Source organism: Hordeum vulgare, chromosome 3H (genome assembly GCF_904849725.1).
Source record: "Hordeum vulgare subsp. vulgare chromosome 3H, MorexV3_pseudomolecules_assembly, whole genome shotgun sequence".
Taxonomy (NCBI): domain Eukaryota; kingdom Viridiplantae; phylum Streptophyta; class Magnoliopsida; order Poales; family Poaceae; genus Hordeum; species Hordeum vulgare.
Window position 1 is genome coordinate 424,723,102 of NC_058520.1, and position 16,509 is coordinate 424,739,610.

Consider the following 16,509-nt stretch of genomic DNA (forward strand, 5'->3'; position numbering starts at 1 on the left):
ACATCCTGTTCTTCATCTGGAGGGCAGATCTGGAGTCCATTTTGGGCTCCGGAGAGGGGAAATCGTCGCCATCGTCATCATCAACCTTCTTCCCTCTCCAATTCCATGAAGCTCTTCATCGTTCGTGAGTAATCTATTCGTAGGCTCGCTGGGCGGTGATGAGTAGGGTGAGATCTATCATGTAATCGAGTTAGTTTTGACGGGGATTGATCCCTAGTATCCACTATGTTCTGATGTTGATGTTGCTACTACTTTGCCATGCTTAATGCTTGTCACTAGGGCCCGAGTGCCATGATTTCAGATCTGAAATTATTATGTTGTCACCAATATATGTGTGTTTTAGATCTGATCTTGCAAGTTGTAGTTACCTACTATGTGTTATGACCCGGCAACCCCGGAGTGACAATAACCGGAACCACTCCCAGTGATGACCATAGTTTGAGGAGTTCATGTGTTCACCAAGTGCTAATGCGTTGTTCCGGTTCTTTATTAAAAGGAGATCCTTAATATCCCATAGTATCCTTTTGGACCCCGCTGCCACGGGAGGGATGGACAATAGATGTCATGTAAGTTCTTTTCCCTAAGCACGTATGACTACACACGGAATGCATGCCTACATCACATTGATGAACGGGAGCTAGCCACATATCTCGCCGTGTTGTAACTGTTGCATGATGAATGTCATCCAAACGAATCACCGACCCATTGCCTACGAGTTTGTCCGACTGTTGTTGTTACTTACTTTGCTCTGTTGCTGTTACTACTGTTGCTGCTACTGTTACTTGCTGCTGCTGTTACTTGTTTTGCCTTGCTACTGTTGTTACTACTGTTGCTACTTGCTACTGCTGTCACTACTGTTGTTCCTTGCCACTGGTGTTACTCGTTACACTGCTGCTACCTGCTACAATACTTTTCTGGTGCCATTGATACAACAGTTAGGAATAGTCTGTCGTCAACAGATCGTTTCTGGCACCGTTGTAATCATACTACTTTGCTACTGATACTTTGCTTGCAGATACTAATCTTTCAGGTGCGGTTGAATCTGAAATATTCAGCTGCTAATACTTGAGAGTATCCTTTCACTTCCTGTCTGGCGAACCAACAAATTTGGGTCGAATACTCTACCCTCGAAAACTGCTGTGAACCCACACGTTGGTGGACCATTGCAAGACAATTACTAATTGTTGAGCAACTGGGAGCAGTTCCGACTCTGTTGCCGCGGAGGCATCAAGTCAGGCACACGTCAACAACATTCTTCTAGTGTCGTTGTTGTGGACTGCTAGCAAGCTGCTCTTTTCTGGCGCCGTTGCCGGGGAAGGATTGCTATATTCTCTGAGTCACTTGGGATTTATATCTGCTAATCACTATGAAGAATATGAAAGATCCAAAAACCAAAGTCTTGCCCTTAACTACGAGGGGAGGTAAGGAACTGCCATCTAGCTCTGCACTTTATTCACCTTCAGTTATGAGTAAGTTTGCGACATAACATCCTGCTAGAAATCTTGATATGTCGCATGTGCTTGATGATGCTTATGATGCTGCTATTGTTGGAATTATGCCCTAGAGGCAATGATAAATAAAGTTATTATTATAATTCTTGTATCAAGATAATCGTTTATTATCCATGCTATAATTGTATTAAATGAAGACTTATATACATGTGTGGATACATAGACAAAACACTGTCCCTAGCATGCCTCTAGTTGGCTAGCCAGATGATCAAAGATAGTCAGGGTCTTCTGATTATGAACAAGGTGTTGTTGCTTGATAACTGGATCACATCATTAGGAGAATCACGTGATGGACTAGACCCAAACTAATAGACGTAGCATGTTGATCGTGTCATTTTGTTGCTACTGTTTTCTGCGTGTCAAGTATTTGTTCCTATGACCATGAGATCATATAACTCACTGACACCGGAGGAATGCTTTGTATGTATCAAACGTCGCAACGTAACTGGGTGACTATAAAGATGCTCTACAGGTATCTCCGAAGGTGTTCGTTGAGTTAGTATGGATCGAGACTGGGATTTGTCACTCCGTGTGACGAAGAGGTATCTCGGGGCCCACTCGGTAATACAACATCACACACAAGCCTTGCAAGCAAAGTGACTTAGTGTAAGTTGCGGAATCTTGTATTACGGAACGAGTAAAGAGACTTGCCGGTAAACGAGATTGAAATAGGTATGCGGATACTGACGATCGAATCTCGGGCAAGTAACATACCGAAGGACAAAGGGAATGACATACGGGATTATATGAATCCTTGGCACTGAGGTTCAAACGATAAGATCTTCGTAGTATATGTAGGATCCAATATGGGCATCCAGGTCCCGCTATTGGATATTGACCGAGGAGTCACTCGGGTCATGTCTACATAGTTCTCGAACCCCCAGGGTCTGCACACTTAAGGTTCGACGTTGTTTTATGCGTATTTGAGTTATATGGTTGGTTACCGAATGTTGTTCGGAGTCCCAGATGAGATCATGGACGTCACGAGGGTTTCCGGAATGGTCCGGAGACGAAGATTGATATATAGGATGACCTCATTTGATTACCGGAAGGTTTTCGGAGTTACCGGGAATGTACCGGGAATGACGAATGGGTTCCGGGTGTTCACCGGGGGGGCAACCCACCCCGGGGAAGCCCATAGGCCTTGGGGGTGGCACACCAGCCCGTAGTGGGCTGGTGGGACATCCCAAGAAGGCCCTATGCGCCATAGGAAGAAAATCAAAGAGAAAAGAAAAAAAAAGACGAGGTGGGAAAAAGGGGAAGGACTCCTCCTTCCAAACCTAGTTGGATTCGGTTTGGAAGGGGAGGACTCCCCCCCCCCTTGGCTCGGCCGAACCCCTTGGGGGTCCTTGGACCCCAAGGAAAGGCTCCCCCTCTTCCCCCTATATATACGGAGGTTTTAGGGCTGATTTGAGAGAACTTTGCCACGGCAGCCCGACCACATATCTCCACGGTTTTACCTCTAGATCGCGTTTCTGCGGAGCTCGGGCGGAGCCCTGCCGAGATAAGATCATCACCAACCTCCAAAGCGCCATCACGCTGCCGGAGAACTCATCTACCTCTCCGTCTCTCTTGCTGGATCAAGAAGGCCGAGATCATCGTCGAGCTGTACGTGTGCTGAACGCGGAGGTGCCGTCCGTTCGGCACTAGATCGTGGGACTGATCGCGGGACGGTTCGCGGGGCGGATCGAGGGACGTGAGGACGTTCCACTACATCAACCGCGTTCACTAACGCTTCTGCTGTGTGATCTACAAGGGTACGTAGATCGAATATCCCGTCTCGTAGATGGACATCACCATGATAGGTCTTCGTGCGCGTAGGAAATTTTTTGTTTCCCATGCGATGTTCCCCAACAGTGGCATCATCAGCTAGGTTCATGCGTAGATGTCTTCTCGAGTAGAACACAAAAGTTTTTGTGGGCGGTGATGTGCGTTTTGCTGCCCTCCTTAGTCTTTTCTTGATTCCGCGGTATTGTTGGATTGAAGCGGCTTGGACCGACACTACTCGTACACTTACGAGAGACTGGTTTCATCGCTACGAGTAACCCCGTTGCTCAAAGATGACTGGCAAGTGTCAGTTTCTCCAACTTTAGTTGAATCGGATTTGACCGAGGAGGTCCTTTGATGAGGTTAAATAGCAATTCATATATCTCCGTTGTGGTGTTTGCGTAAGTAAGATGCGATCCTACTAGATACCCATGGTCACCACGTAAAACTTGCAACAACAAAATTAGAGGACGTCTAACTTGTTTTTGCAGGGTATGCTTGTGATGTGATATGGCCGACGATGTGATGTGATATATTGGATGTATGAGATGATCATGTTGTAATAGATAATATCGACTTGCACGTCGATGGTACGGCAACCGGCAGGAGCCATAGGGTTGTCTTTATACTAACGTTTGTGCTTGCAGATGCGTTTACTATTTTGCTAGGAAGTAGCTTTGGTAGTAATAGCATGAGTAGCACGACAACCCCGATGGCGACACGTTGATGGAGATCATGGTGTGGCGCCGGTGACAAGAAGATCGTGCCGGTGCTTTGGTGATGGAGATCAAGGAGCACGTGATGATGGCCATATCATGTCACTTATGAATTGCATGTGATGTTAATCCTTTTATGCACCTTATTTTGCTTAGAACGACGGTAGCATTATAAGGTGATCTCTCACTAAAATTTCAAGACGAAATTGTGTTCTCCCCGACTGTGCACCGTTGCTACAGTTCGTCATTTCGAGACACCACGTGATGATCGGGTGTGATAGACTCAACGTTCACATACAACGGGTGCAAAACAGTTGCACACGAGGAACACTCGGGTTAAGCTTGACGAGCCTAGCATGTGCAGACATGGCCTCGGAACACATGAGACAGAAAGGTCGATCATGAATCATATAGATGATATGATTAGCATAGGGATGTTTACCACTGAAACTATACTCAACTCACGTGATGATCGGACTTGAGCTAGTGTAAGTGGATCATGAACCACTCAAATGACTAGAGAGATGTACTTTTTGAGTGGGAGTTTAGCAAGTAATTTGATTAAGTTAAACTCTAATTATCTTGAACATAGTCTAAGTCCACTTTGAATATATTTGTGTTGTAGATCATGGCTCACGCGACAGTCACCCTGAATTTTAATACGTTCCTAGAGAAAGCTAAGTTGAAAGATGATGGAAGCAACTTTGTAGACTGGGCTCGTAATCTTAAACTAATCTTACAAGCTGGGAAGAAGGATTATGTCCTTAATGCTGCGCTAGGAGATGAACCACCCGCTACGGCTGACCAGGATGTTAAGAACACTTGGTTAACACGTACGGAGGACTACTCAGTAGTTCAATGTGCAGTCTTGTATGGCTTAGAACCGGGACTTCAACGTCGCTTTGAGCGTCATGGAGCATATGAGATGTTCCAGGAGTTGAAGTTTATCTTTCAGAAGAATGCCCGGATCGAGAGGTATGAGACCTCCGATAAATTCTATGCTTGCAAGATGGAGGAGAATTCATCTGTCAGTGAACATGTGCTCAAAATGTCTGGGTACTCAAACCGTCTAGCTGAGCTGGGGATTGAACTCCCGCAAGAGGCTATCACTGACAGAATCCTTCAATCACTGCCGCCAAGCTATAAGGGCTTTGTGTTGAACTACAACATGCAAGGGATGAACAAGTCACCCGGCGAGTTGTTTTCGATGCTGAAAGTCGCAGAGTCTGAACTTCGTAAAGAGCATCAAGTGTTGATGGTGAATAAGACCACTAGTTTCAAGAGAAACGGCAAAGGCAAGAAGGGTAATTCAAAGAAGAGCGGCAAGCCTGTTGCCAATCCGACGAAGAAACCCAAAGCTGGACCTAAGCCTGAAACAGAGTGTTACTATTGCAAGGGTATGGGTCACTGGAAGCGCAACTGCCCCAAGTATCTGGCTGATAAGAAGGCGGCCAAAGAAAAATCAGGTATATTTGATATACATGTTATTGATGTGTACTTAACCAGCTCTCGTAGTAGTGCCTGGGTATTCGATACCGGTTCTGTTGCTCATATTTGCAACTCGAAACAGGAACTGCGGAATAGACGAAGGCTGGCGAAAGATGAAGTGACGATGCGCGTAGGAAATGGTTCCAAGGTTGATGCAATCGCCATCGGCACAGTTTCACTTCAGTTACCATCAGGATTAGTGATGAACTTAAATCATTGTTATTTAGTGCCTGCGTTGAGCATGAACATTATATCTGGATCTTGTTTATTGCGAGACGGTTACTCTTTTAAGTCAGAGAATAATGGTTGTTCTATTTCTATGAGTAACATCTTTTATGGTCATGCACCTAATGTGAGAGGATTGTTCATTATGAATCTTGATAGCGATACGCATATACATAACATTGAGACCAAAAAGGTTAGAGTTAACAATGATAGCGCCATATTTTTGTGGCACTGCCGCTTAGGTCATATTGGTGTAAAGCGCATGAAGAAACTCCATGCTGATGGACTTTTGGAGTCACTTGATTTTGATTCACTTGACACGTGCGAACCACGCCTCATGGGCAAGATGACTAAAACTCCGTTCTCCGGAACAATGGAGCGTGCAAATGACTTGTTGGAAATCATACATACCGATGTGTGCGGTCCGATGAGCGTAGAGGCACGCGGCGGATATCGTTATTTTCTCACCTTCACTAACGATTTGAGTAGATATGGTTATGTCTACTTAATGAAGCACAAGTCTGAAACATTTGAAAAGTTCAAGCAATTTCAGAGTGAAGTTGAAAATCATCATAACAAGAAGATCAAGTTCCTACGGTCTGCTCGTGGGGGTGAGTATCTGAGTTTCGAGTTTGGTGCTCACTTAAGATAATGTGGAATTGTTTCACAGTTGACACCGCCTGGAACACCACAGCGTATTGGTGTGTCCGAACGTCGTAATCGTACTTTATTAGAGATGGTGCGATCTATGATGTCTCTTACCGATTTGCCGTTATCGTTTTGGGGTTATGCATTAGACACAACTGCATTCACTTTAAATAGGGCACCATCAAAATCCATTGAGACGACACCATACGAACTGTGGTATGGCAAAAGGCCAAAGTTGTCGTTTCTTAAAGTTTCGGGATGTGATGCTTATGTCAAAAAGCTTCAGCCTGAAAAGCTGGAACCCAAAGCGGAAAAGTGCATCTTCATAGGTTACCCAAAAGAGACAGTTGGGTACACCTTCTATCTCAAATCCGAGGGCAAAGTGTTTGTTGCTAAAAACGGAGCTTTTCTCGAGAAGGAGTTTCTCTCGAGAGAATTGAGTGGGAGGAAGATAGAACTTGATGAGGTTGTCGAACCTCTCATCCCTCTAGATGGTCGCGCAGGGCAAGGGGAAACCTCTGTCGTTGCGATGCCGGTTGAGGAGGAAGTTAATGATGATGATCATGAAACTCCGGTTCAAGTTCCTGTCGAACCGCGCAGGTCGACGAGACCACGTACTGCTCCAGAGTGGATCGAGGGACGTGAGGACATTCCACTACATCAACCGCGTTCACTAACGCTTCTGCTGTGCGATCTACAAGGGTACGTAGATCGAATATCCCCTCTCGTAGATGGACATCACCATGATAGGTCTTCGTGCGCGTAGGAAAAATTTTGTTTCCCATGCGACGTTCCCCAACAGCTATGCCTCATACTGCTAGAGATCTTATGCCTGATACTGCTAGAGATGCTATGCGTGATACTGCTAGAGTTGTTATGCCTGATACTGTGTCACGACCAAGATGCGACCCTATCCTCAGTTTGGCACGAAGGCCTCGTCAGGGATAGAAGCGCATCTCGTCGTGTCGCAAGAATGGATATCGTTACAAGTACATGTACTGAAAAGAAGAGATATATGAATAGAGTTGGCTTACACTCGCCACAAGCTACATCGGAGTCACATCAGTACATTACATAATCATCAAGAGTAAGAGCAGGGTCCGACTACGACGTAAACAAATGGGAAAAATAAGAACGACATCCATCCTTGCTATCCCAGGCTGCCGGCCTGGAACCCATCTTAGTTCGATGAAGAAGAAGAAGAAGAAGCAACTCCAAATGAACAATCAACGCACTCACGTCAAGTAACCTTTACCTGTACCTGCAACTGGTGTTGTAGTAATCTGTGAGCCACAGGGGACTCAGCAATCTCATTTCCAAAGGTATCAAGACTAGCAAAGCTTAATGGGTGAGGCATTATTAAGTGGTGAGGTTGCAGCAGCGGCTAAGCATATATTTGGTGGCTAACTTACGAGTACAAGAAGTAAGAGGGGGAAGATCTACGCATAGCGGACGTGAACTACAGATGATCAAATGAATGATCCTGAACACCTTCCTACGTCAAACATAACCCCATCGTGTCCTCGTTCGGAGAAGGAACTCACGAAAGAGACAGTCACGGTTACGCACACAGTTGGCAAGTTTTAATTAAGTTATCTTCAAGTTATCTAGAACCAATGTTAAACAAAGTTTCCATGTTGCCACATAACCGCGGGCACGGCTTTCTGAAAAGATTTAACCCTGCAGGGGTGCTCCAACTAGTCCATCACAAATTACCACAAGCCGCATAGAAATCCTCAATCACGAAGCTCGCGATCTCGTCGGATTCCCTAGTGGAAAACCTCAACTCTGATATTACCCAAAGCATCACCGGAATCCCGATGCACAAGATATCTCGTCAAAGGTAAAACTAATCCAGCAAGGCCGCCCGGCGTGTCGACGATCCCGATAGGAGCCACGTATCTCGTTCTCGGGACACGACGGATAAGCTACGCGTACGAGTGTCAAACCTCGATTTTCCTCGCGGTGGCCCCGCACAGTGCTCTGTTTTGGACCAGCACCATCAGTACTGGCCCTACATGTATTATGTAGAATTACTCCTCGGGTAGCGCTAACTCCCTATGCATTTCAATTTAACAGAATTATTATGTTGGGCAAATGTAGTACCAATGTTGGGCCTTGCCAGGCTAGCTTTAATCTAAAACGAATTATCAAGGGGGTCCCCATAACAACCCCGATCGTGTTAGGAGCACTCAATTATGGAACATAACACCGGTAGCCGAAACTAAGGGGGCAAAGGTGGAACAAAACACCAGGCTAGAAAGGTCGAGCCTTCCACCTTTTACCAAGTATATATGTGCATTAAATTAAATAGCATTAATATGGTGATATGAAAAGGAACCCATGTTTTCACATGGAAGCAACTGCACCTGCAACTAGCAATGCTAACACAGGGTTAAGCAAGCAGTAACATAGCCAATCAGTGGTTTGCTAGGTTGAACAGGTTGAAGGTTTCATGGCATTGTTGAGAGGCTCATATATAACATGTGGTAGGCAACGAGACATAGTGACATATACGATAAAACTAGCACGGCAATGATAGTAATGGTATCTGGGGAAATGGTCATCGTGCCTGAGATCCCGCTTGGAAGAAGAATGCCTCCGTGAAGCAGACGAACCGACGTAGTCGAACGGGTCCTCACAATCCGGCACGCTGTGGAACTCTATCGAGACGAAGCAAACCGGAAACAAGAATCAACACACGAAATTCACCACACGATGCACAACACATATGATGCAAGAGCAGCTGAAAACATGCAAGACGCGGCATGACAAATCACACAATCAGACACTACACATTAAGTGAAGTTCAATATGCAACGAGTTGCATATTGACGAAACTCCACGTTTATTTATTTAGTTCTATCCCGATTAGAAACACGATAATATTAAATGTGGTTAAACATGGCAAGAGATGAAGCGCAATTAACCTACCTATCTAGGCATTTTAAATGAGGTCGGAAATGACATATAGCACCTCCGAGACGACCTCACATGTTAATTTACAATTCTGTCCACATCTGAACTAACGCATTTAATTAGTTGTTAAACAGCAAAACAAATAGCTTCACATGATTCTACGCGTCAAGACAAGCAATTTACACATAGAGATCATCCCCAACGGAGCTACGGTTCAAAAGTTACAAGTACCGCAAGATATGATGGCATGAATGCAATATGTGTGCAATGACGGTCACGAGCACTTCAAAACATACAACCAGCAAGAGAAAATGAAACTACACGAGATTCTAAGCAAGTTTCATGTAGGACACGATCAAATCGTAGCTACGATTCAACAACTACGAGCAAAACAACAAATCACTACAATCTGCCAAAATCAGCCACATAGCATTTTCTATGCCCCACAACTACGGGCTACACAACTCCGATAAACTCAAGCAAGGCATGACACGAAAGAGGGAAAGAAGCACTACTACAAACAACTAACAACAACTAGCATGGCATCATGGATCACTAGGGAAAGAAGACACAAAATGGCATCTCACACACTATTTCAGACTTAGTGAAAATTACACCTCATGAAAGTGCAGTTTTCGATCTGAAGCCATATTTACAAAAGCAAATCCTATAGCTACAGGACTCAAAATGGCATGAAAATTCACAGCATGCTAGAGAAACACAAGGGCTACAACTAACTCCATTGGACCAACCTCAAAAGAGCTACAGATCACAAGATACAAGCAAGACAAGACAGCAACAAAATATAACAGATTCCAGACTTAGAAATATTTCAGCACCTCCAAATCAGCACTATTTCTAGCAACTTGAGGGCAATCAAACCACATCTAAACATGCTTTTCTATTGAAACTAAAAATACCAGGGGCTAGTCTAAACACCCGAGAACAATTCCCTAGTTGACAACTTAATCAAACGAAGCACGGAATAAATCCTACGAATTAAACAAAAGGGCATCATGGCAAAACATCGTGCGAACTAACTTTCTCTAATTCTACAACTAATTGCACAGAAAAATCCCATGGATTTTTCTATCCCGAAAACATATAAAATAAGAGGGGTTGCACAATAAAATATTGCCACACGTAAATGCGAGATAAAAACCTATACACGGGAAAATAAACTAACGGCAATCCCCTACGTGCAAAAATATCATCGGCTACTCTAAAATACATGGCAAATGGGTCCCTAGAGCATGAACATTTTATCTAAGGCATTCGGGCAAACCGGACACGTGCGAAAAATAAATACGGGACGCAAACCTATTAGGACAGCACGCATATCTAGGAAAACAGTGGGGCAAACCACATCAAACATTTATGCAAGTTGCAAAAACAGATACTACACGAAATTCTACACGAAAAACATATACAACTCATCGCGATCCGACTTACGGATTAAAAACTACGGACGATCTAATATACGGATATTTTTCTGGAATTTAATTAATTCCTAAATATCCCTAAACGAAAATAACTACCGGGCCGAAATCCTCTCCTAATGGGCTACAGATCACAGCGAGCAACACTTAGCTAAAAGGCGCCTAGGGCGCTGGTTAGGGGGCAGGCTTACCTGGGGGGCCTCTTGGGCCGGCTCGAGGTGGCCTTGGGGAGGAACCGACGCGGTGATGGGCCGGCTCGGGAGCCTCCTGGCGAGGCCCAGCTGGGGCCAAACGATGCGCTCGGTGGTCGTCGTCCTCCTCGCTCCAAAGAAGGAGCAGCGCTGGCGAGGTCCGTGGACCGGCGGAGAGGCCGGGGAACGGAGGGAGACGGCGGATCCACGGCGGGGATCGCCGGATCCGTCCCTTCCCGGTGGCGGCCGGGGCACAAGGCGGCACTGGGGCGTGCAGAACAAGGTGGCGACGAACTCCTTCTCGGCTCCTGCGAGGTCAACGAGGGAGAGATATTAGAGGGAGAGGAACCGGCGGGGAAGAGAGAGGGAGCACACAGCGGCATCGGCCTTGGGGAGATGCTCGCCGGCGGCGACGCTCCGGCCAGATCCAGGCCCTGGCTGCGGCGGCTTCGACGGGGAGAGGCGAGGGGAGGCTCAGGAGGCTGCCTCGATGGAAGCAGGGAGGCTGCGATGGCTAGGGTTTCGGGGGTAGGTGCGCGGATCCCGAGGCAGGGGGTTGGCTGTCCAAAATAATAGGAGGATGGGCTATTTATAGAGAAAAGAGGGCTAGGTTAACCAGAATTGCGTTCCGGATCCAACTGTGGGGTCGGATTCGGATTATTCCGAACGCGGGAACGGGTAAGTGGCCGTGTAGGGTGGTTTACCGGAGACGAGAGGGAAAACGGGCGGCGCGGCAACAATTTTAAAACACCGACAGACGTCCGACGGTAGACCGAATACGGTGCCGCTACGGTCGACCGTTCGGGTACCAGACGGACTCCGATCGCGACGAAATTCGACAGGCGGCCTAGCTATAACTAATCACGACCGCATGCCAAGTTTCACCTCGATCAGAGAAAGTTTTACGCACACTTTTCAAACAGGGTTTTGACGATGCCGCGGGCGCGTGCGTGTGCGGTCGGGCTTAGAACGGACAACGACGTGAACCGGCAACTAACAACGGATGCAAGTTTGAAAACTGGCGGCAGCGAAGATGCCGATGCAATGCAGATGATGCGCATGATGCGATGATGACACGACAATAGAAAATAGACACACGACGAAAACGGAATAGAAGGGGAATCTTCTGGAACGCCGGCATCGGGCTGTCACAACTCTCCTACACTACAAGAGGATCTTGCCCCGAGATCCAAGAATGAAAGGGGGGATAGGATGAGAAAGCAAGAGGTAAAAACTTAGTCGCTTCTTTGACACATGAGTGAAACCAACAATCCTTGAATGTTGCAAAGAGATGAGGACTGATATGAGAAAGAAGCAAGAATTCACGGAAAATTTCGGCAACACTTCGGTAGGAAAATGGGACAAAAAATTCGATAAGAAGAGAGAAATAGATAATATTCATAACAAACAACTAAATAGAGCAAGGGACACCATGATCTTGGTAGAACAACATAATAGACCGAAAAGAGCAACATCACAAGGCCTCCGGAACAACGGAATAGGAACTAACTCATATGGAAGAAGAGAAAGAAGAAAGAATGACAACTATTATCTCCAATGAACTTGGCAAGCATCCTTGCAAGAAGAATTGAACGGAGTTGCTAGAAAAACAACAACGAAAAGAACAAGACAGAAGTGGGCTTATGGAAACCTTTTCAAACTAATGAAGTGACAACCAGCCACTAACAGAAACAAGGATTGATTGGGAGAAGCAAGATATGAACAATTTCTTACACCAAGAGGATACATTGAGAACTTGGATTAATGACAAGCACCATGATAGCACAAACCATAGGAAAAGCTTTAGGTGAAGTCCAAACCAAGATAGCTCAATGAAGAAATCATGGGTTGAAAATATCTCATGATCATAGAATTGGTGGATTTAATTATCTCATTCTTGAAAGGAAATCTCTTCGAGGCTCCTACACTAACAAGAATGCTATAATACCACCTCAAAGTATAAAGGAAGCACAATTGCGCATATAAATGCAAGAGAAAGGATACTTGAGGTTCTCCAACAAGAATCTTGAAGAACATTTGATAAGGGATTGAAACCTTGAAGGACCACCATGAAGTACCTCCGTATACAAATGAATGATGCAAAGATATGAAGGTAGAAGGAATAAGATTATGACCTTGCCAAGATTTAGATGAAGCTTCACAAAGAGATACTTAAAAGAACTTGGAACTCCGGAAAAGAAAGATAGGCACTTGAGAAAAGAATTCAAACCATGAGCCACTTTGGAAGAAGAATTCAGGTTACTATGAACAAGAATAAGAATTATGTTATGCTCATCCTTCGTCAAATTAAATTGATGACAAACAACGGATTAAGCATACAACTTATACTTCTAGAAATGAATCTTGAAGAGGGAGAGAGATAAGCACCACTTGAAGCATAATTGAAAGAAGCACCGATAAGAATTCACAATTGAATGGGGATACCAAGAATGAATGGAGATACATGAGAATGAAGAGATCATGATCCACCTAACAGAAAACTTGAATAAGGCACCGAAATAATCGAGAGACGAGCGAAGAGGCAACAATTGAGAAGATTTGAGGATGAAAGCTGAAAGCTGAGAACGAAGAAGTCTTCTGAAATGATGGCCTTCGGAGGAACGAGAAATAAAAACAACTCAGAAATGCACCGGGTAGCAAGAAAGGGATTACTCACGATAGAAACAATTGAGAGGATAACATGAAGCTGAGATGACAATCTTCACAAGAATGGAGCAAGATTTGAGAGAAACACTCCTTTGAATTTTCAAGCTGAGAATGTTGACGAGGAACAACACCAAGAATAATGAGACACCCCGGAATAATGAAGAATGAAAGGTTGAGCCAAATGTGAGAATTAATTCAAATTTGTAAGTGCATCTAGTGCCCCTTAGTGATTTTGGTGGTTTGAAGACTTATAGGTTAAGTATCTAATGTGTTTGTGAGTGTACAAATGATCTATAAGTCATTGAGTTTGAGATATTTGAAGAATATCGACCCCTAAAAATATATGTCTTCATTTGAAGAAATTGGTCTGAAGCTGAAGAAATGAATCGTGAGGAATCTGCGATGAAATTGATATTCCTCATGAAGATACTGATATTGAGAAGACTGGTGGTTCCTGAAGAAAATCGTTCTGAAGAAATTGAAGCATGAAGATTTACGTTTTCTGTTTTACTTTCTTCGCATTTGATGAATAGGAACACCGTACTGTTAAAGGGGGTCAAAGTAACACTATGGAATGAATTTCCTCATGATGCTCAACCCAAGCCTAATCCTATCAAAAGCCTCAAGTGAGGAATATGAGTGACATGAGGACTCTCATAGTTGAGGGTTCCGACCGTTTCGATAACCACGCCAAGTCATTGGTCTTATCCACTCCAACGGTCATATTAGTTAAGGGCATTAGTGTCAAATCATGTCGGGATGCTCCCAGGCTATAAATAGCCACCCCCCACAACCACTAGCTGGTTGGTTGCTCCGTTAGAAACTGACACTTGTCATAAGAGCAACCCAAATTCCTCAGAGCTTTCGAGAGTAATTCATCAGTGAGGAAATACACCACCCACCGAAACCACAAACCAAACCTAGTGATTGAGCATCACTGAAGAAGTTGTTCCTGTGTGGGACTGAAGCCTTTTACCTTTGAGGACTGTGCATCCTCCAGACGGTTAGGCGTCAAGGTCTAGAGCAATCCAGCAGTCAATTGTGGATCGCCGGGTGACCAAGTTTGTGAGGGTTTGGAAGTCTGCCCTAAAGACTTACAACGAGTGTTGGGCGAGGACTGTGTGTCCTTAGCTCAAGGAGAATACGGTAGGGACTGTGTGTCCCGGGACTGGGTGTCCTTTGGTTTCAATACCAAGCCGCTCCAAACCAGATGTACAACTGTCACAGCAGTTGGAACTGGGTCATCAACAACAGTCTTCACTGAGAAACGGGTTCTAATTCCTCAACTCTTTACTTTTCTTGTATTGTGTGTTGATGACTTTCACTATGACTGTTTGAAGAATTTGCAGAAGACTTTCTCTGAATTTCCTCAACCCCAAATTCTTCAAGATAGTTAATCATCATCTGTATTCTGCGTGCTAGTTAATCATCATCTGTATTCTGCGTGCCTGCTTACTGTGCAATCTGTTTTCACATTCTTCACTCTGTAATACTGATGTTGTGTACGTTTGCACGTCTGATCCTTTACTGTTTCCGCTGTAAGTTAGTCATCAGTGAGGAATTTCCTCAAAAGGAATTTCCTCAGTGATGAAATTCTAAAAATCTCCTATTCACCCCCCCCCCTCTAGTCAATATAACGCACTTTCAATTGGTATCTGAGCAAGGTACTCCCTTGTTCTGTGTGATTTTGGTTTAACCACCTGGAGTTTTAGTTATGTCGACTGCAGGCATGTTCAAGGTGATTGCAGCATGTCCTACCTATGAAGGGAAGAACTTTCCCTTCTGGAAGAACAAAATGCAAATGCATTTACAAGCTATTGATAATGATCTCTAGTATATTGTGGAAAATGGAATCCCCATCATCTCTGCCAGTGTCACTGCGGCTGATGTGAAGAAATTCAAGCAACTCGATTCTCAAGCGAAGAACATCATCTGTGGTCATCTGAGCCCTGGCCAGTTTGGGAGAGTAAGTGCCTTGGGCTCTGCAACACTGATTTGGGAGAGACTGTGCAAGGTAAATGAAGGAGTATCAACCCAACGTGACTCTCGTGTTGATATTCTTCGCAATCTCTTCAATCGCTTCAAGAGACATGACAATGAAAGCTGCCAAGACACCTTTGATCGCCTCACTGACATATCAAATGAACTGCAAGCACTGGGAGCTCGAGACATCACTAATCACGAAGTTGTGAAGAAACTGCTGAGATCTTTGGATTCTTCATTTGATACTTTAGTTCTGATGATTCAAGAAAGACCAGATTACAAGATGCTTGATCCAGCTGATATACTAGAAAGGCTAAATACTCATAAATTCCAGCTAGAAGAAAAGAGAGATCTATATGAACCAAGCTATTCCAGACCACGTGCACTGAAGGCTAGAGCAATTTCCTCATCTGAAGACGAAGACACAGACGACAGCATTTGTGATCCTGAAGAATTTGGACAGGAGCTTCCAATGCTTGTGAGGAAATTCCAGAGATTTACACGACGAGGCCAATTCGGTAAATCTTCAAAAAGAGACATGAGGAAATCAGAATCTGCATCTGAGGACTACAAGAAACGAACCTGTCACAAGTGCAAGAAATCAGGTCATTACATTGCTGATTGTCCCCGTTGGGGAAAGGAATCAAAGAAGAAAAATACAAGGATGACAGTTCTGATGACTCGAAGAAGAAGAAGAAATCTTCAAAATCCTCATCTTCAAAGCCCTCATCACACAAGAAGACCAGTTTCAGAAAGGCTCGGGCACTTATTGGCAAGGAAATGGACTCCGAGGCAGAATCAGAGGAATGTGATGAAGAAGAGGGTTCTGATGAAGACTCAGAATCAGGACAGGCTAGTCTTGCACTAGCAACCACTTTCGTCAGCAAGTCAATCTTCAATCTTGAAGAAAATGATTGCACCATCCATACTGATGACTATGCTGATGACATCGCTC